The 21,116-nt window shown below is 45.3% G+C and overlaps 1 protein-coding gene across 1 annotated transcript in view; it reads right to left on the bottom strand.

The window, feature by feature from the left end:
- HPCAL4 (hippocalcin like 4) overlaps positions 1-20,900 on the bottom strand; it is a 34,115-nt gene extending 13,215 nt beyond the window's left edge. The window contains exon 1 of the mRNA XM_056556640.1: positions 20,647-20,900. The gene's annotated coding sequence lies outside the window, so the exon portion shown is untranslated. The remainder of the gene's footprint in view (positions 1-20,646) is intronic.
- Between the last annotated feature and the right edge of the window lie 216 nt (positions 20,901-21,116).

Raw genomic sequence — 21,116 nt, 5'->3', positions numbered from 1 at the left:
TTAAGAAACAAGCATTTTCCATGGCAAAATTGGCCTATGAGGTGTTTCTGGAGAGTTGAGATAACCAATTTCACTGGCTATGAACATGGCCTATATAAAAGTCCTCACTAAACCCAGAAAAGATCTCTTGTCCCCTGACGGTTACCTGCCAATTTCACTGATCAATAATGATCTTAAGATCATCTCAAAAACTATGGCTGACAGACTTGCATCTCTGTTACTGTGATTGATAACCCCCTCTCATGTGGGTTTGTGAAGGTTAAGTCAGCAGTTGCAAATATTCAGAAGGTCATAGCGGTGCTTGGTGATATTCAGTCTCGCCCTCAGGTGCATCCATCCCCAGCCATATTGTCGATAGCACAGACAAAGCATTTGACAATGTGCGCTGGGGTTGGCTGTGCCTTTTTGACATATCTAACCTCACTATACACCTCTCCCTTAGCTAGAGTTCACACCCCGTTTTTTTTTTTTTTTTTTTTATCTCCCTCTTTTACCACACATAAGGGCATGAGACAAGCATGTCCCCTGTCTCCACTGCTCTTTAATTTGCCTATTGAATCATTGTTGCGTTTTTTAGCAGTGGTGAGGTTTCTGATGTTAAGCACGCATTGTTTGCTGATAACCTGCTGTTTTTCTTAACAAACCCGGAACATGACTCACCTGTAATTTTTGATTACTTGTCTGATTTTGGGAAGGTATCAGGATTCAAATGGGCACTGTCATATATAAAAACTTTTTATATGTTACATCTTAGCAAAACAATAGTTTTTCCAATATACTTCTCTAAAAAAATAAAAAATCACATTTTATTAAAGAAAACTGCCTTTGAACATCCCTCCACTAGGGGTCCCCATACCTCCTGGGACACTGATGAGTCCCACAGCAGCATCAGCCTGTCCAAAGGTCATGGACAAGAGATGGCTGATGGACAAGGCTGCAGGAGGAACACAGCCTGCAGCAACACTGCTGTAACACAGAGTTTTACCAATTATGTGCCTTCAGCTGTTAAAAATTTACAACTCCAAGCATGCCTGGACAGTCAAAGGATGTCTGGCCATGCTGGGAGTTGTAGTTTCGCAAAAGCTGTAGGCACACAGCTGAAGGCAACACTGCTGTAAAAAAGACCTTGGCGCTAATTTAGGAAGATCTAAGTTATACACTCACTATATTGTCTTTGGTGGTAGAGTACAGGCAATCTCCAATAATCATTCCTCCTCTATGTGTAACATCGCTTCTTGGCCTTTTGGCTAATATTGAGTGTAGTACCTTTCCTGTTAGTTGGCGGTGTGGAAGACCACCAAGGCAAGGTAGGGAACCACACAGCGGGGCAGGTGTACCAGGGATGGTTGTGGAGAGCAGCAGCTATCCCTTATGAGACCTGTTCCTGCTGGATCTGGCCTCTCCCGGTAGAGTAAGAGCCGAGGTGCAAAAATGCCGTGGGAGTGGTGACCCCAGGGTGCCGGAATTCACTTGAGAGTTCGTCGTCCCACTTGAAGGATGGCACATAGCACACACTTTTTCTCTCACTCTTCTGGGCACTAACCCTTAGTATCCTGGCTTTCTGGCTAGGATCGAGTAATTTTTATAGATCTTGATGTCCAGGCTGTATCACACTGTGCACATTCTCTTAGTTATTTATTTTTGTCATTGTGTCCACGTTTTGTGTTCTATTTGTACACTAGGATTAGTCAGGGTGAAGTAGGTCTTCTGGGTGTCCCTCCTGTCAGTCTAGGGGAGGTGTGTGTGGCCATCAGGTTCCTCACCTCCCTGCCATGCTCCGGGCACACCTTGCTTCGGCAGGGGTGCCAAGCTGGTTTTACTGGCTCCTCTGTGACAACTTGGTTTTTGCCTGGTTGTTTACCAGGAGAAATTTCGGTCGCTAAGTAGCTTTGGAAAATGGGGACATTGTACCTGGAGCCTTGCAGGTGTCTTTTGGCACTGAGGTGGAGGATTTGGTTTATTGGGGGGGGGGGGACCCTCTCCTTTCGGAGAAGGGCTTGTGATGGACTTCATCCTCAAGCATGTTTTTTACTTGCACTTGGGTGGATTGAGAGCACGTACCTGGGCTCTTAAATAAAATAATAATAATTTTTAAAAAATGTACAGCATAAAACCGGAAAGGAAAGGGTTACAGAGCAGAGAGCAGTGATTGGCTGACTACTAGGCTTGCTCCCCAGTGAGTTAGAGCAGAGAGAGGGAGGGGGAGGAGGAGTCATGCACAGTGCAGGCAAGAGAGGGACACGCACCCTTCCTTGAAAAGACAGTGAGCAGCTTTATTATACAATTTTTTTGTTAAATATAGGTGTTAGAAAAATTACATGTACATGATCAGGATTAGGTACCGAGTAACATATGACTGTTTTTTTTTTGTTTTTTAAAACAAAACAACATCACAGAATGGGTTGAAGCTGTTACCAATAACGAGGGATAAATGTTCTCAAGGTAGAAGGAAAAAAAGCCTCAAAACTCAAATTCACAGAAGTAGTAGCTACCTTTAAAGGGGTATTCCTCTGCTCAGCGTTTGGAACAAACTGTTCCGAATACTGGAGCCAGTGTCGGGAGCTTGTGATGTCATAGCCCCGCCCCCTCTTTACATCACACCCCGCCCCCTCAATGCAAGGGGTTTAAAAACGTAATATGGCTAGGACCCTAATAGATGACGGGTACATCCCTTACAAATCCCTAAATATTCTGAAGCGTTTCCCCTGCTTGGTTACTGAGCAGGTTCATCAGGGACAGGGATAAGACTCATCATTATTAAAAATGAACAGATTTTACAACACAATCAGCTCAATGGCAATGAGTTGGTACCCTAGTGACTGTCAGATAGCAAGATTATTTGCGACTTGGGTGGGACATGTTGGAATGGTACCCCAGACAAATATGATACCTGTTTATTGCAATAGCACTGATGATGTTTGTGATGCATAAGTCAGTACCCCATATGTAAAGATGACTGGTGTAAGAGAAATCTGTAATACTATACTAGGCCAATTGGAAAAATAACAAAACAGTCTGTGACTGAATCACAACGGCAAATGTGGTAGTATATAGCCTGGTTTGAAGGTTTACCTCTAGATGGTGTAAAGTAATAACAGCAGATCAAACAATCTTAAATATGTGATAGCAGCAGACCTCTAGATAGTAAATTAATAGCAGTAGATCAAACAATTTTGATCGACAGATACAAATTGCAATATGTCCTCAATACCACGTTTACTATCACAAGGGAAACAGCATTGCTTAGAATATACTGAGCAGGGAGGTGAGGGAGGCTGGATGTCCCTCTAGTCACCAGAGTGATAAGTCTGCTGCTGGCTCGCTGATGGCAGCCTGCCATCTGCGGGCTGACAATTCAGTACTTTGGTGAATTTGAGTTACGCTTTAAAGTTAATGTTAACAAAAGTGTCCTGCTGGACCAGTCGCCAGCTGCTTCGCTCCCCTTACCGATAACAGTGTCTCGTACATCTCTCAGATACTTAGGGATATGGATTGGGCGCCTGCCAGGCATGTTATATACTCTTACCTATTCTCCCTTGATACAGAAACTGCTCGTGCATCTCACTAGGTGTTCCCCGCTTGCCTTACCACTTCTAGCTCATTTTATTTGCCATTTATTGAAATGGAAAAACTAAAATATTGCATTGACGTAAGTCAGTGTTTACCAATAGTGTTGCTCGCGAATATTCGCAATTCGAATATTATTCGCGAATATCGCATATTCGCGAATTCGCGAATTTCGCGAATATAGCGCTATATATTCGTAATTACGAATATTCGTTTATTTATTTATTTTTTTCTTCACAGTACACATCACAGTGATCATCCCTCTCTGCTTCCAGCTTGTGTGGTGTAAAGAAGGCTGTAATACTACTGTGTGAGACTGGCGTGCGAAAATTCGCATATGCGAAAATGTGCATATGCTAATTTTCGCATATGCGAATTTTCACATATGCTAATTTTCGCATGTACGTATTTTCGCATACGCGAAAATAAAGCGAGGGTATAACGAATATGCGAATATTCGCGAATATATGACGAATATTCGTCCATATATTCGCGAATATTCGCGAATTCGAATATGGCCTATGCCGCTCAACACTATTTACCAACGAGAGATACACTTTGTGCCATGATCAATACAGTGTTATTCATGCAGAGAGCCGGGGTGTCAGGCAGGAAATTACGAGTGGTCCCAGCTGTCAGACCCCCCGTGATCTGACACTTATCCCCTATGCTGCTGAAAGGGGATATGTTTTTTTATACTGAACTATTCCTTTAAATGGGCACTAAACTTAAATGTAATAGTTTGTACAATCACGCATACGGCGATACCAAATATGTTTATTTATATTATGTTCACATATTTTTATATATGGGAAAATGGAAAAGGGGGGTGATTTCAACTTTTAGTAAGAAAAAGGTTAAAGGAAAACTGTCAGCCTGTTCACCCACACTAAACCCAATACACTGGGTTATAGTGTGAGTTGACAGAAGTCCAACGAGGGATCACTTACTTAAATATGTCCAGTAGGTCCAGAGATATGTGCCCCAGAAGATCCTCTGCTAAATTCAGTAAATTGTGTGCTAGAGGCGGGCCCCAATGGCTCAATTTACATATTAATGGTCTGTGATTCCATGTCCTAGTGACGTGGAGTTGCTGGTCATGTGAGCACTTTGCTCTTTGCATAGAGCGCATGCGCCCACTGAGCGCTCACGTGACCAGCAATGCCACATCACTAGGAATATGTCAATTAATCCACCGGGGCCCTGTCTCTAGCGAGCTATTCACTGAATTCAGCAGAGGATTTTCTGGGGAATTTATCTCAGGACCTACTGGATGCATTTTAGTAAGTGGACATCTTTGGACTCCTATTCACCCACACTATAACTCAGTTTATTAGGTTTAGTGTGGGTGAATAGGCTGACAGTTTTCCTTTATTATATGTGTGTTAATTCTTTATAAAAACATTTTTTTAACACTTTAGTGGACCCCTTAGGAGACTTTTATGACAAATCAATATAGATTTCTCATACAGATCAATGCAGTTCTATTGAACTTTATTGATCTGTGTTCTCTGTGCTTGATTGATAGAGCCTGCTGTAGACAGGCTCTATCAATCAAAGAGCCAGGAAGCAAAGGTAAGCTCTCTGGCTACCTCAACAGTGGATAGAAGCACAAGCATCTTAATAAATGTTGCACATCACATAACATTTTTAAAGGTGTAATTCATAGTAAATATGCCAATGACAACATTGCCTTTCCCCTTTATATTATACATAGCCCGGGACATTTGTTCTTTTTAAGTGGTGGTCATGTATAATTGTGAAAGAAAGTCACTACTGGTAGATGGTAGGTGGTAAGCTGACATAAGTCATATTGGTAATTTCCTGACTGCTGAAGACTAACTTCACACTGCCATTGTGCTTCAACCCGTTCTGGGTCCATTTTTGGACTGAATGGACCCAGAACTGACACCGCAGAACTTTCTCAGCTGAACTCCTGTCCTTCTAACAGACTGGTCAATGAAGTTCCAATTACTGGAGCACAACGGCCATGTGAACAAGCCACTAAATTGATTTGTATTAAATTGTTAAGTCATTTCTACCCTGTGAGCTGGAACTGATAGGTCTATTTTCCTCATATCACCTAGTTGCTCCATGTTTCTTCATTGTGGAATGATGTGATTAAATATGTCATGATCCACATCATTAGATCCCATGAAAATTTTGGTGCAAAAAAATGTTTCCCATAGTGTCTTGTACAATAAAATCTAAAGATAAATTCCCTATGCCATTTATTTACCCCATGATCACACACTCACTTTTCATATGAATGTAGCGGCTTTGCAGTTTCAATGTGAGGATTTAGACAGGAATCCGGTTACCTGATGGTAAGAATCTACTGTCTACTGTTTCTGTGTCACCACAGTCTGGCATGTACAAACTATTTCCCTTTTCTGCTGTAAACTCCAATACAAAAATAAAAAAAATAGGGGGGTAGGGGGGGGGGGGGCAGAGTGAGCTGACCAAGGCTAGTGTACTGTCAGAATTATTTCAGAAACAGCAGGAAATCCAGCTATGTAAAAAAAAAGTTGGTGCAAAGACTTTTGTCTACACAAGCCAAAGGTACATTTTGATAAATGTAAGAGAACATAAAATAATACCTGTATGTTAAGTGGTGTTAGCAGTATAGAGACACTAATATAGTAACCTCCAGTTGTAGATTTAAGATATCCAGAGATCTGAGGAAGGAAATCGTAATTTCTGAAACGTGTTAGAACTTTTGACCTGTGTCAGTAATCATAGTGACATCTCTCCCAACCGGAGGTCTTTTGCTCTATTCTTCGGATTGTGATCAGCTGGCTGCAGATGCCGCCGGCCGGGGCAGTCTCCCAGCATATGATTACTGATCAACATGACATCACGCAGAATCTACAAGTAGCGGAGAATACGTGGAGAGAAGTGCAGTGAACAACTATTAAGGTGAATGCTGACACATTGTATTAAATACCTATAACAAAGGAAGTGTTTGTTTGTATAGGATTCACACAACAAAGTATCTATAACCCAGACCGTGGTAACCAGTATTAAAACATTACACTTGATATCTTGAATCCACAACTGGAGGTTATTATATTAGTGTCTCTATAGCACTAACACCACTTAACATACTGTTTACTTTGTTCCATAAATTAATGATTTAGCAGGGAGCCATTGAGGGGTGTTAAAGCAGCTACATTTAACCCATTAGCACTGGTGTTCAAAGTATTCTAGCTTTATAAAATACCTCCAGGATGATATATTTCTTCTGCAGTGACTAATGCATCATACTGTTTTTAAGTAAAAAAAAAAAAAAAAAAAAAACACAATAGGGAGACCAATATAACCACTATACGAGGGACAAATAAGTGCACCACAACATGACTACCATTACCACCATATAGTGACAGAATAATACTATCATACTGAATAAAACCAATATACCAGTATCACCAATTACACCACTATTCAAGTAACAAATAATTGCACGACACCATAACTACACATTACTCTCACATAGTGACTGAATAATACCACCATACTGATACTGAATAAAAACTGCACACAAACTAATTTTCCCCATACAGTGACCATATAGTGGTTTCCCCTGCTCTACACAGACTCTGCAGACCATATAACCAGGACTCAACACCACAGAATCTGTCAGAAAAACATTTTGGCTCTGCACATTTCCAGCGCATTTCCTGATTATCAGTGCCTCAAATAATGCCTCACTTGGTGCCCATCATGGTACGACTGTGTGGATTCAGTGGCGGTGGGTAGGTAATTTGCCCCCATTGGGTAGATGCCCCCATTACTTTGATAATCCCCCTGTAGGTAGGAAGATACCCCCCCCCCCAGTTGGTAGGTAGATAAGTATTTCCCATTCTACCCCATTAGGTATATGTCCCCAGTAGATAGGTAAGGATTCCCAATGGTAGATATTAGTTAATCTCCCCTGGTGTATACTCCTTGGTAGGTAGGTAATGGCCCCCAGTAGGTAAGTAAATAGTGTTGTTAGGTAGGTAGATTGTGCTAGTAGGTAGGTAGATATTGTAGATAGATGGTGCAGGAAGTGCCAGTATGTTGGTAGATTCTTTTGGTAGATAGTGATGGTAGGTAGGTAGGTAGATAGTGCCGGTAGGTAGGTATATAGTGTCAGTAGGTAGGTCGATAGTGAAGTTAGGTTGGTGTTCAGGTAGGTAGGTAGATGGTGCAGGAATGTAGGTATGCAGGTAGGTGATCCCACTACCCTTCCCCCTTCCTTAAATAAAATTCCCACTCACCTTCTCTCCATTCCAGCACTGACGCCAGGGCCTCCTCTTTCTACACCTCCTGAGGTGGCACATGACTTCTCAACATCCGGGTGCAGTACTGGAGCAGGGATTCATGTTCTCTGCTCCTGTACATTATTGAATGACGAAGCGGATTACTGATGATGTCGGTAGATAGGTAGGTAGATAGTGAAGTTAGGTAGGTGTGCAGGCAGGTAAGTAGGTAAATGGTGCAAGCATGTAGGTAGGCAGGTAGGTAATCCCACTACCTTTCATTAATAAAATTCCCACTCACCTTCTCTCCAATCCAGCGATAACACCAGGACCTCCTCTTTCTATTCCTCCTGAGGTGGCGCAGGACTTCTCCACAGAACTGAGCAGTGCTCTGCTTACTCTGCATACTGCATGTAATGATGTCATCTCATCATGTGCGGTGTGCAGGTTAAGCAAAGCACTGTCCTGGTGCAGTACTGGAGCTGGGATTCAATTTCCCTGCCCCTGTACAGTACTATGCGTACGTGGTACGTATCGCTGCTCATTTTACTTTCTTGGGAAGGGGGAGCATCACCTCTGATCCGAATCCCCTGCAAGTGGCTGGGGATTCTTATTTTTCCATACCCCCCACCCTCCCACTCTAGGAGCCCTGAGGTGTCTTGTGGTAGCTATTTAGAAATATAATAGTTGGTCTACACTTAAACTAGGAGAAGTTACTCAAAATAACCATCAGACTGCTTTTTTTTTTTTTTTTTTTCAGAGGCCTTTTCAAAATTTAAAGAAGCAATCTGATTGGTTGTTATGGGCAACTGCACCACTTTTTCTCTGCACAGCTTTTGAAAAATCTCCCCTTGATGAAACAAAATTCTACTCATTATACCCCCTTTTCTACATGTACTACATTATACACTTTTACATAGCCTGTTCTCCCACACTAAACCCAATATAGTGTGAGTGAACAGGAGTCCAAAGAGGAGTTACTTACAAAAATATGTCCAGTAGCTCCTGAGATATCTCTACCAGAAGATCCTTTGTTAAATTCAGCGAATTGCGCGCAAGAGGCTGGGCCTTGCTGGTTCAATTTACATGTTTATGGTCCACTAGGATGTGAAGTCGCTGGTCACCTGGGCGCTCTGCTCTGTGCATAGAGCGCATGCGCCAACTGACTATATTCTGAACTCAGGTCATAATGAGCAGAGCACTCACGTGACTAGCAACTCTACACCACTAGGACATGGAGTCACAGACCATTAATATGTAAATTGAGCTGGCTGGGCTCTGCCTCTAGAGCGCAATTCACTGAACTTGCAGAGGATTTTCTGGGGGATATATCTCAGGACCTACTGGATATATTTAAGTATGTGACCCCTCGTTGGACTTCTGTTCACCCAGTGTATTGGGTTTAGTGTGGGTGAACAGACTGACAGTTTTACTTTTAAAGTTTAGTGACATTGGCCCAGATTTATCAAACTGTGTGAGAGAAAAAAAACAGGGATTTTTCTACAGCAACCAATCACAGCTCAGCTACCGAGCTCTGGTAAAATGAAACCCAAGCTGTGATTGGTTGCTGTGGGGAAATCACTCCACTTTTTCTCTCTCACAGTTTGTTAAATCTGGGCCATTATTTCTGGTAATAACTCTAAGGCTCTAGATAAGATTAAGGCTAGGTTCACACTACGGAATTTCCGCCTGCAATTCTGTTTTGAAATTGCAGGCAGAAATTCTGCATACTAAAATGTATAGTGTAGTTAATGGGTTTCCGTTCACAAATTCACACTTCGGAATTTGTGAAGCGAAATTTGTGAACGGAAAATCCGCTTGGAAATTTCCGCCTGAAGAATGGCGTTGCTCATTCTTCAGGCAGAAATACTTGCAGAACACATTGCAGTCTATTGGAGACTGCAGTGTCCTACTGGCCGCACTTGGAATCCGCTTGGAATGTCTGCACAGACATTCCGCTACAGCAGAGTCCCGTTGAATTCAATGGGATTCTGCTGCTCTGTGCACACGGTGTAATTTCCATGCCAGATGTTTTCAGCACGGAAATTCCATTTTCATCGTCCGCACAAAGAATGAACACGTTCATTCTTTGTGCGGAGACTGCACGGAATGCATAGCCATCTATGACACAGCGCTTTCCTGTGCAGTCTTAGCGCCGGCAGATTATGATGCCGCACTACCGACATTCTGTAGTGTGAACATAGCCTAAGTGTTAATACCTTAGGGCTGCATTGCCTCTCTCTACTAATGTCACGCCAGCTCCTCCTTGTAACAGTAGCATTGCTATGCAGGGGGGGGGGGGCGTCCTGCAACAGGTGACATCCCCTGGTGGGGTAACACCCTGACTGACCCAGGTGCTGTCCCACCCAGCACATCCAGACAGAAATGAATAATCAAACTTACATCCATTCCCTCCTGCCCCCTGCTGACCTCTTACCTTTCCTACCTGACTACTCTGTATCAGGGACACACAGAGCAGCAAGAGAACAGCTCCGCAGAGGCTGCAAGACCTTCCGTGATCTATGACCATGTGATCAGTCACATGTGGGGGAGGAGTCAGACCAAGTATTTGTGGTAATGAACACCTAGGAAGGCGCAGGTATTGAATACTGTGGCTATAGAGTGCATGTAGAGAGCTGTGTGTGTGTATAGTACATGTAGCAGAGCTCTGTGTCTGTAGTGCATGTAGAGAGCTGTGTGTGTGTGTTTGTGGTGCATGTAGCAGAGCTGTGTGTGCAGTGCATGTAGAGAGCTGTGTTTGGAGTGCATGTAGCAGAGATGTGTGTTGTGCAGTGCATGTAGGAGAGCTGTGTGTTGTGCAGTGCATGTAGTAGAGCTGTGTGTTGTGCAGTGCATGTAGGAGAGCTGTGTGTTGTGCAGTGCATGTAGCAGGTCTGTGTGTGTGTGTGTGTGTGTGTGTGTGTGTGTGTGTGTGTGCAGTATATGTAGAGAGCTGTGTGTGCAGTGCATGTAGAGTGCTGTGTGCACAGTGCATGTATGAGAGCTGTGTGATGTGCAGTGCATGTAGGGGAGCTGTGTGTTGTGCAGTGCATGAAGGAGAGCTGTGTGTTGTGCAGTGCATGTAGTAGAGCTGTGTGTTGTGCAGTGCATGTAGGAGAGCTGTGTGTTGTGCAGTGCATGTAGCAGGGCTGTGTGTGTGTGTGTGTGTGCAGTATATGTAGAGAGCTGTGTGTGCAGTGCATGTAGAGTGCTGTGTGCACAGTGCATGTATGAGAGCTGTGTGATGTGCAGTGCATGTAGGGGAGCTGTGTGTTGTGCAGTGCATGAAGGAGAGCTGTGTGTTGTGCAGTGCATGTAGTAGAGCTGTGTGTTGTGCAGTGCATGTATGAGAGCTGTGTGTTGTGCAGTGCATGTAGGAGAGCTGTGTGTTGTGCAGTGCATGTAGGAGCGCTTTGTGGTGTGCAGTGCATGTAGCAGGGATGTGTGTGCGTGCATGCATGTAGGGGAGCTGTGTGTTGTGCAGTGCATGAAGGAGAGCTGTGTGTTGTGCAGTGCATGTAGTAGAGCTGTGTGTTGTGCAGTGCATGTATGAGAGCTGTGTGTTGTGCAGTGCATGTAGGAGAGCTGTGTGTTGTGCAGTGCATGTAGGAGAGCTGTGTGTTGAGCAGTGCATGTAGCAGGGCTGTGTGCAGGATATCTAGAGAGATGTGTGTTGTGCAGTGCATGTAGTAGAGCTGTGTGTGTGCAGTATATGTAGAGAGCTGTGTGTGCAGTGCATGTAGAGAGCTGTGTGTGCAGAGCATGTAGAGAGCTGTGTGTGCAGTGCATGGAGGAGAGCTGTGTGTGCAGTGCATGTAGGAGAGCTGTGTGTTGTGCAGTGCATGTAGGAGAGCTGTGTGTTGTGCAGTGCATGTAGCAGGGCTGTGTGTTGTGCAGTGCATGTAAGAGAGCTGTGTGTGTGCAGTATATGTAGAGAGCTGTGTGTGCAAATCATGTAGAGTGCTGTGTGCACAGTGCATGTAACAGACCTGTGTGTTGTGCAGTGCATGAAGGAGAGCTGTGTGTTGTGCAGTGCATGTAAGAGAGCTGTGTGTTGTGCAGTGCATGTAGGAGAGCTGTGTGTTGTGCAGTGCATGTAGCAGGGCTGTGTGTGTGTGCGCTGTATATCTAGAGAGCTGTGTGTTGTGCAGTGCATGTAGTAGAGCTGTGTGTGCAGTATATCTAGAGAGCTGTGTGTTGTGCAGTATATGTAGAGAGCTGTGTGTGCAGTGCATGTAGAGAGCTGTGTGTGCAGAGCGTGTAGAGAGCTGTGTGTGCAGTGCATGTAGGAGAGCTGTGTGTTGCGCAGTGCATGTAGGATAGCTGTGTGTTGTGTAGTGCATGTAGCAGGGCTGTATGTATGTGTGCAGTATATGTAGAGAGCTGTGTGTTGTGCAGTGCATGTAGTAGAGCTGTGTGTGCAGTATATGTAGAGAGCTGTGCGTGCAGTGCATGTAGGAGAGCTGTGTGATGTGCAGTGCATGTAGGGGAGCTGTGTGTTGTGCAGTGCATGTAGGAGAGCTGTGTGTTGTGCAGTGCATGTAGGAGAGCTTTGTGTTGTGCAGTGCATGTAGCAGGGATGTGTGTGTGCAGTGCATGTAGCAGATATGTGTGTGCAGTGCATGTAGCGTAGCTGTGTGTTGTGCAGTGCATGTAGCAGGGATGTGTGTGTGTGTGTGTGTGTGTGTGTGCAGTATATGTAGAGAGCTGTGTGTTGTGTAGTGCATGTAGGAGAGCTGTGTGTTGTGCAGTGCATGTAGCAGGGCTGTGTGCAGTATATGTAGAAAGCTGTGTGTTGTGTAGTGCATGTAGTAGAGCTGTGTGTGTGCAGTATATGTAGAGAGCTGTGCGTGCAGAGCATGTAGAGAGCTGTGTGTGCAGTGCATGTAGGAGAGCTGTGTGTTGTGCAGTGCATGTAGTAGAGCTGTGTGTTGTGCAGTGCATGTAGGAGAGCTGTGTGTTGTGCAGTGAATGTAGTAGAGCTATGTGTGCAGTATATGTAGAGAGCTGTGTGTTGTGCATTGTGCAATGCATGTAGGAGAGCTGTGTGTTGTGCAATGCATGTAGGGGAGCTTTGTGTTGTGCAGTGCATGTAGCAGGGATGTGTGTATGCATGTAGCATGGATGTGTGTGCAGTGCATGTAGGGTAGCTGTGCGTTGTGCAGTGCATGTAGCAGGGATGTGTGTGCATGCATGTAGCAGAGATGTGAGTGCAGTGCATGTAGGAGAGCTGTGTGTTGTGCAGTGCATGTAGTAGAGCTGTGTGTGCAGTATATCTAGAGAGCTGTGTGTTGTGCAGTATATGTAGAGAGCTGTGTGTGTAGTGCATGTAGAGAGCTGTGTGTGCAGAGCGTGTAGAGAGCTGTGTGTGCAGTGCATGTAGGAGAGCTGTGTGTTGCGCAGTGCATGTAGGAGAGCTGTGTGTTGTGTAGTGCATGTAGCAGGGCTGTATGTATGTGTGCAGTATATGTAGAGAGCTGTGTGTTGTGCAGTGCATGTAGTAGAGCTGTGTGTGCAGTATATGTAGAGAGCTGTGCGTGCAGTGCATGTAGGAGAGCTGTGTGTTGTGCAGTGCATGTAGGAGAGCTTTGTGTTGTGCAGTGCATGTAGCAGGGATGTGTGTGTGCATGCATGTAGCAGATATGTGTGTGCAGTGCATGTAGGGTAGCTGTGTGTTGTGCAGTGCATGTAGCAGGGATGTGTGTGTGCAGTATATGTAGAGAGCTGTGTGCTGTGTAGTGCATGTAGGAGAGCTGTGTGTTGTGCAGTGCATGTAGCAGGGCTGTGTGCAGTATATGTAGAAAGCTGTGTGTTGTGTAGTGCATGTAGTAGAGCTGTGTGTGTGCAGTATATGTAGAGAGCTGTGCGTGCAGAGCATGTAGAGAGCTGTGTGTGCAGTGCATGTAGGAGAGCTGTGTGTTGTGCAGTGCATGTAGTAGAGCTGTGTGTTGTGCAGTGCATGTATGAGAGCTGTGTGTTGTGCAGTGCATGTAGGAGAGCTGTGTGTTGTGCAGTGCATGTAGGAGAGCTGTGTGTTGTGCAGTGCATGTAGCAGGGCTGTGTGCAGGATATCTAGAGAGCTGTGTGTTGTGCAGTGCATGTAGTAGAGCTGTGTGTGTGCAGTATATGTAGAGAGCTGTGTGTGCAGTGCATGTAGAGAGCTGTGTGTGCAGTGCATGGAGGAGAGCTGTGTGTGCAGTGCATGGAGGAGAGCTGTGTGTTGTGCAGTGCATGTAGCAGGGCTGTGTGTTGTGCAGTGCATGTAGCAGGGCTGTGTGTGTGTGAGCAGTATATGTAAAGAGCTGTGTTGTGCAGTGCATGTAGTAGAGCTGTGTGTGTGCAGTATATGTAGAGAGCTGTGTGTGCAAATCATGTAGAGTGCTGTGTGCACAGTGCATGTAACAGACCTGTGTGTTGTGCAGTGCATGAAGGAGAGCTGTGTGTTGTGCAGTGCATGTAAGAGAGCTGTGTGTTGTGCAGTGCATGTAGCAGGGCTGTGTGTGTGTGAGCAGTATATGTAAAGAGCTGTGTTGTGCAGTGCATGTAGTAGAGCTGTGTGTGTGCAGTATATGTAGAGAGCTGTGTGTGCAAATCATGTAGAGTGCTGTGTGCACAGTGCATGTAACAGACCTGTGTGTTGTGCAGTGCATGAAGGAGAGCTGTGTGTTGTGCAGTGCATGTAAGAGAGCTGTGTGTTGTGCAGTGCATGTAGGAGAGCTGCGTGTTGTGCAGTGCATGTAGCAGGGCTGTGTGTGTGTGCGCTGTATATCTAGAGAGCTGTGTGTTGTGCAGTGCATGTAGTAGAGCTGTGTGTGCAGTATATCTAGAGAGCTGTGTGTTGTGCAGTATATGTAGAGAGCTGTGTGTGCAGTGCATGTAGAGAGCTGTGTGTGCAGAGCGTGTAGAGAGCTGTGTGTGCAGTGCATGTAGGAGAGCTGTGTGTTGCGCAGTGCATGTAGGAGAGCTGTGTGTTGTGTAGTGCATGTAGCAGGGCTGTATGTATGTGTGCAGTATATGTAGAGAGCTGTGTGTTGTGCAGTGCATGTAGTAGAGCTGTGTGTGCAGTATATGTAGAGAGCTGTGCGTGCAGTGCATGTAGGAGAGCTGTGTGTTGTGCAGTGCATGTAGGAGAGCTGTGTGTTGTGCAGTGCATGTAGGAGAGCTTTGTGTTGTGCAGTGCATGTAGCAGGGATGTGTGTGTGCATGCATGTAGCAGATATGTGTGTGCAGTGCATGTAGCGTAGCTGTGTGTTGTGCAGTGCATGTAGCAGGGATGTGTGTGTGTGCAGTATATGTAGAGAGCTGTGTGTTGTGTAGTGCATGTAGGAGAGCTGTGTGTTGTGCAGTGCATGTAGCAGGGCTGTGTGCAGTATATGTAGAAAGCTGTGTGTTGTGTAGTGCATGTAGTAAAGCTGTGTGTGTGCAGTATATGTAGAGAGCTGTGCGTGCAGAGCATGTAGAGAGCTGTGTGTGCAGTGCATGTAGGAGAGCTGTGTGTTGTGCAGTGCATGTAGGAGAGCTGTATGTTGTGCAGTGCATGTAGGAGAGCTGTGTGTTGTGCAGTGCATGTAGTAGAGCTGTGTGTGCAGTATATGTAGAGAGCTGTGTGTTGTGCAGTGCATGTAGTAGAGTTGTGCGTTGTGCAATGCATGTAGGAGAGCTGTGTGTTGTGCAATGCATGTAGGAGAGCTTTGTGTTGTGCAGTGCATGTAGCAGGGATGTGTGTATGCATGTAGCATGGATGTGTGTGCAGTGCATGTAGGGTAGCTGTGCGTTGTGCAGTGCATGTAGCAGGGATGTGTGTGCATGCATGTAGTAGAGATGTGAGTGCAGTGCATGTAGGAGAGCTGTGTGTTGTGCAGTGCATGTAGTAGAGCTGTGTGTGCAGTATATCTAGAGAGCTGTGTGTTGTGCATTATATGTAGAGAGCTGTGTGTGTAGTGCATGTAGAGAGCTGTGTGTGCAGAGCGTGTAGAGAGCTGTGTGTGCAGTGCATGTAGGAGAGCTGTGTGTTGCGCAGTGCATGTAGGAGAGCTGTGTGTTGTGTAGTGCATGTAGCAGGGCTGTATGTATGTGTGCAGTATATGTAGAGAGCTGTGTGTTGTGCAGTGCATGTAGTAGAGCTGTGTGTGCAGTATATGTAGAGAGCTGTGCGTGCAGTGCATGTAGGAGAGCTGTGTGTTGTGCAGTGCATGTAGGAGAGCTTTGTGTTGTGCAGTGCATGTAGCAGGGATGTGTGTGCATGCATGTAGCAGATATGTGTGTGCAGTGCATGTAGGGTAGCTGTGTGTTGTGCAGTGCATGTAGCAGGGATGTGTGTGTGTGTGTGCAGTATATGTAGAGAGCTGTGTGTTGTGTAGTGCATGTAGGAGAGCTGTGTGTTGTGCAGTGCATGTAGCAGGGCTGTGTGCAGTATATGTAGAAAGCTGTGTGTTGTGTAGTGCATGTAGTAGAGCTGTGTGTGTGCAGTATATGTAGAGAGCTGTGCGTGCAGAGCATGTAGAGAGCTGTGTGTGCAGTGCATGTAGGAGAGCTGTGTGTTGTGCAGTGCATGTAGGAGAGCTGTATGTTGTGCAGTGCATGTAGGAGAGCTGTGTGTTGTGCAGTGAATGTAGTAGAGCTGTGTGTGCAGTATATGTAGAGAGCTGTGTGTTGTGCAGTGCATGTAGTAGAGCTGTGCGTTGTGCAATGCATGTAGGAGAGCTGTGTGTTGTGCAATGCATGTAGGAGAGCTTTGTGTTGTGCAGTGCATGTAGCAGGGATGTGTGTATGCATGTAGCAGAGATGTGTGTGCAGTGCATGTAGGGTAGCTGTGCATTGTGCAGTGCATGTAGCAGGGATGTGTGTTCATGCATGTAGCAGAGATGTGAGTGCAGTGCATGTAGGAGAGCTGTGTGTTGTGCAGTGCATGTAGTAGAGCTGTGTGTGCAGTATATGTAGAGAGCTGTGCGTGCAGTGCATGTAGGAGAGCTGTGTGTTGTGCAGTGCATGTAGGAGAGCTTTGTGGTGTGCAGTGCATGTAGCAGGGATGTGTGTGCATGCATGTAGCAGAGATGTGTGTGCAGTGCATGTAGGAGAGCTGTGTGTTGTGCAGTGCATGTAGCAGGGATGTGTGTGCATGCATGTAGCAGAGATGTGAGTGCAGTGCATGTAGGAGAGCTGTGTGTTGTGCAGTGCATGTAGTAGAGCTGTGTGTGCAGTATATGTAGAGAGCTGTGCGTGCAGTGCATGTAGGAGAGCTGTGTGTTGTGCAGTGCATGTAGGAGCGCTTTGTGGTGTGCAGTGCATGTAGCAGGGATGTGTGTGCGTGCATGCATGTAGGGTAGCTGTGTGTTGTGCAGTGCATGTAGCAGGGATGTGTGTGCATGCATGTAGCAGAGATGTGTGTGCAGTGCATGTAGGAGAGCTGTGTGTTGTGCAGTGCATGTAGCAGGGCTGTGTGTGTGTGTGTGCGCAGTATATGTAGAGAGCTGTGTGTTGTGTAGTGCATGTAGGAGAGCTGTGTGTTGTGCAGTGCATGTAGCAGGGCTGTGTGCAGTATATGTAGAGAGATGTGTGTTGTGTAGTGCATGTAGTAGACCTGTGTGTGTACAGTATATGTAGAGAGCTGTGTGTGCAGAGCATCTAGAGAGCTGTGTGTGCAGTGCATGTATGAGAGCTGTGTGATGTGCAGTGCATGTAGGAGAGCTGTATGTTGTGCAGTGCATGTAGGAGAGCTGTGTGTTGTGCAGTGCATGTAGCAGGGCTGTGTGTGTGCGCAGTATATGTAGAGAGCTGTGTGTTGTGCAGTGCATGTAGTAGAGCTGTGTGTGTGTGCAGTATATATAGAGAGCTGCTTGTGCAGTGCATGTAGAGAGCTGTGTGTGCAGGGCATGTAGGAGAGCTGTGTGTTGTGCAGTGCATGTAGCAGGGCTGTGTGTGTGTGCGCAGTATATGTAGAGAGCTGTGTGTTGTGTAGTGCATGTAGGAGAGCTGTGTGTTGTGCAGTGCATGTAGCAGGGCTGTGTGCAGTATATGTAGAAAGATGTGTGTTGTGTAGTGCATGTAGTAGAGCTGTGTGTGTGCAGTATACGTAGAGAGCTGTGTGTGCAGAGCATTTAGAGAGCTGTGTGTGCAGTGCATGTAGGAGAGCTGTGTGTTGTGGAGTGCATGTAGGAGAGCTGTATGTTGTGCAGTGCATATAGGAGAGCTGTGTGTTGTGCAGTGCATGTAGCAGGGCTGTGTATGTATGTGTGCAGTATATCTAGAGAGCTGTGTGTTGTGCAGTGCATGTAGTAGAGCTGTGTGTGCAGTATATATAGAGAGCTGTTTGTGCAGTGCATGTAGAGAGCTGTGTGTGCAGTGCATGTAGGAGAGCTGTGTGTTGTGCAGTGCATGTAGCAGGGCTGTATGTGTGCAGTGCATGTAGTAGAGCTGTGTGTGTGTGTGCAGTATATATAGAGAGCTGTTTGTGCAGTGCATGTAGAGAGCTGTGTGTGCAGTGCATGTAGGAGAGCTGTGTGTTGTGCAGTGCATGTAGCAGGGCTGTATGTGTGCAGTGCATGTAGCAGAGATGTGCATATAGAGACCTGCATGTGTGGGGGTCTGCAGCACACTAACACCACTGGCGTTCGTCACAAGGGGCAAAATAAAATAATTTAGTTGGGGGTATGGGGGTGACACCATTTTCTACAGCACCAGGTGCATTAGGAAACTGAGCTTCCAGCTCCATCTCCATAGCACATGTCTCCATCATGAGACCCAGTGTAATTGGATTCAGTGGCAATCAGCCCCGTGCATATAATACAAAGTATGTGTTAGGGCGCTTTCACACTATAAAAATGCACCCGTTATGAATGCCGTTATAAAAAGAGGGGAAATCGGCAGTTATATGGCCGGTACAAAATCACTAACGACTATTAGAAAATCCCATTATAGTCTATGGGATTTTTCTAATAGCCGTTTTAACCCGTTATTAATAACGGCCATTATTTTGTGACGGGTAATAGTAACGGGAGAATTATTGCATGCGCTATTTCTCCTGTTCATTCGCCTGTCACAAAATAACGGCCGTTATTAATAACTGGCGATTACGGATTAAAACGGCTATTAGAAAAATCCCATAGACTAAAAGGGGATTTTCTAATAGCCGCTAGTGATTTTGTACCGGCCATATAACTGCCGATTTCCCCTCTTTATTATAACGGGCGTTCATAACGGTGCATTTTTATAGTGTGAAAGCGCCCTTAGGGAGTAACGCCAAATTCAAAATCGTGCACAGTGCTGCACTATAGTAATTTTTTATAAGGGTAAGATCACATGTGCCATATTTTGCTGCATATTTTCTGCAGCTTATTTTGCTACCCATTGACTTCCATGGGTAGGAAAATATGCAGCAGCAAATACGCAGCAAAATATGTCACGTGTCTAAAACTGTTGTGGTACACTTTAAGAGTGCATTCCCATCATGTTTGGACTCTTCAGCAGCCAGATTCAGCGGGAGAATTTCAAAGCCGCCTGCTGCTGTATCCCCGCCTGATCCGTGCTATACCCTATTCATTTAAGTGAGGCAAACTTGGCTCATTTTCTGACCATATCTGGCTATTGACCTGGAATGTAAACTCCAGCAGACCATAGTTTTCAGCTGGATCCAGGGGAGAATTTCAAAAACGCCTGCCTCCATATCCCTGCTGGATCCGTCTGCCAGAGAGAGGAAACGTGATGTGAATTCACCCTAAATGAGTAGAAATAATCATAACAAAATCGGAAAAACTGAAGCGGAAAATATGGAAGCAGAATTTCTGCAGCGGATTATGTTCGTTTGAACGTACCTTGATGAACCATAATAGGGGATTTATTAAAAGTGCCTAAAGAAAAACTGTATTGTTGCCCATAGCTACTAGTCACAGCTCAGCTTTCATTTTACCAGAGCAGTTTAAAAAATGAAAACAGAATTCTGGTTGCTAGGGGCAACAAAAACTGTTTTTCATTTAGCCAGTTTTGAAAAAAATGTCTTATTGCGTGTCTGGTACTACTCAATCCAAGGCTAAGAGCAGATCGCCTCTGCTGGTACAGTACAAAGCATATTGTGCACAGATTAGAAACGTCCCTCTTCCCTTCGTCTCTCCCACTCTCTCAGAAATGCAGCCTCAGCCCCATCTTCTGTCCTGTGTAAGTGTGAGCTGGTGCTGAGGTGGTTTCTATGGTAACTACTGCCTGGTACACACAGAGCTCCCAGAGTGCATTCTGAGGGTGTTTATATGCCTCACTTTCCCCGCAAAGCGTTGTCACCCCCCCCCCCCCCCTGTCATATTCACACTGAAAGCCCACACGGTTCTGTCAAGGGAGGGTCTAGTATTATGTTTGTTTATGTATATGTAGCAAAAATTATGCATAGGGCAATAGCACTATTTGTTTTTATGTTTCTATATTCATTGGTGGAGGCAAATGTATCTTGTGAAGCGATCAATATGCGTAGCATCAAGCTGACATAACGGTACCATGCATTTAGGTCTATTGGTATTTCTCACACCTGTTGCATTTACGTGTAGCCTGCTGTTTGGCGTTCCAGAAAACAATTGCGTTCTTTGGTTATGGATATACATTCTCCTTCCCCCAGAAGCCTATGAATATTAACATGATCTGTCTGTGGTGGGGACTGTTAACCAGTCGTGCGTCTGATCTATAAAATAAGCTGCATTGTATTGTACGAATCTTGGTGGAAAGCAAATGGTCGCTTAGAGTTCCAGTGTCAAATCACTTGTGCGGAGCATCCACGTACCAGCCATATGGCACAGTGCACACCCTCTTTTACACAACCACTTCTATGTATAGTGTTGAATATGAATGGACTCACCTCAACGATAGCTAGCCTTCTGTCTGATTCTCTCCCACAGCGTTGATCTTGTTCTCGTTCCTTGTGTCTGAGACGTCTCTAATGGTCACGATGAGCTGCTTTTGGGGGGCAATAAACAGAACCTGGATCACGATGTTTCCCAGTCACTCATTTGCATAGTCCCACCTCCTGTACAGAATAGCTTCTGTCATTGGTGGGCCTATCAATCATTCAGGTGTGATGCCTTTGTGGCTCAGTATTACACTGTTACAGGGGCAGGTTTGGCTATTGGTAGCTTAGGGGCTTGCAAATGACTGTTTAGTTCAGTAAGGGTATTAAGAAGCTGCACACATTCACTTGTTTCCATGGAAACAGAATCCATAAGAAAAATGTGCAGTGCTCCAATGGAATGATGCAATTGATATTCACATGTGTCCACATACAGAGCTACATGTATTTACAAATGCACCCAGATATAGCAACGCAGCACA

Source organism: Hyla sarda, chromosome 2, assembly GCF_029499605.1.
Source record: "Hyla sarda isolate aHylSar1 chromosome 2, aHylSar1.hap1, whole genome shotgun sequence".
In the NCBI taxonomy this organism is placed as follows: domain Eukaryota; kingdom Metazoa; phylum Chordata; class Amphibia; order Anura; family Hylidae; genus Hyla; species Hyla sarda.
This window is presented reverse-complemented; position numbering and strand designations above follow the sequence as displayed.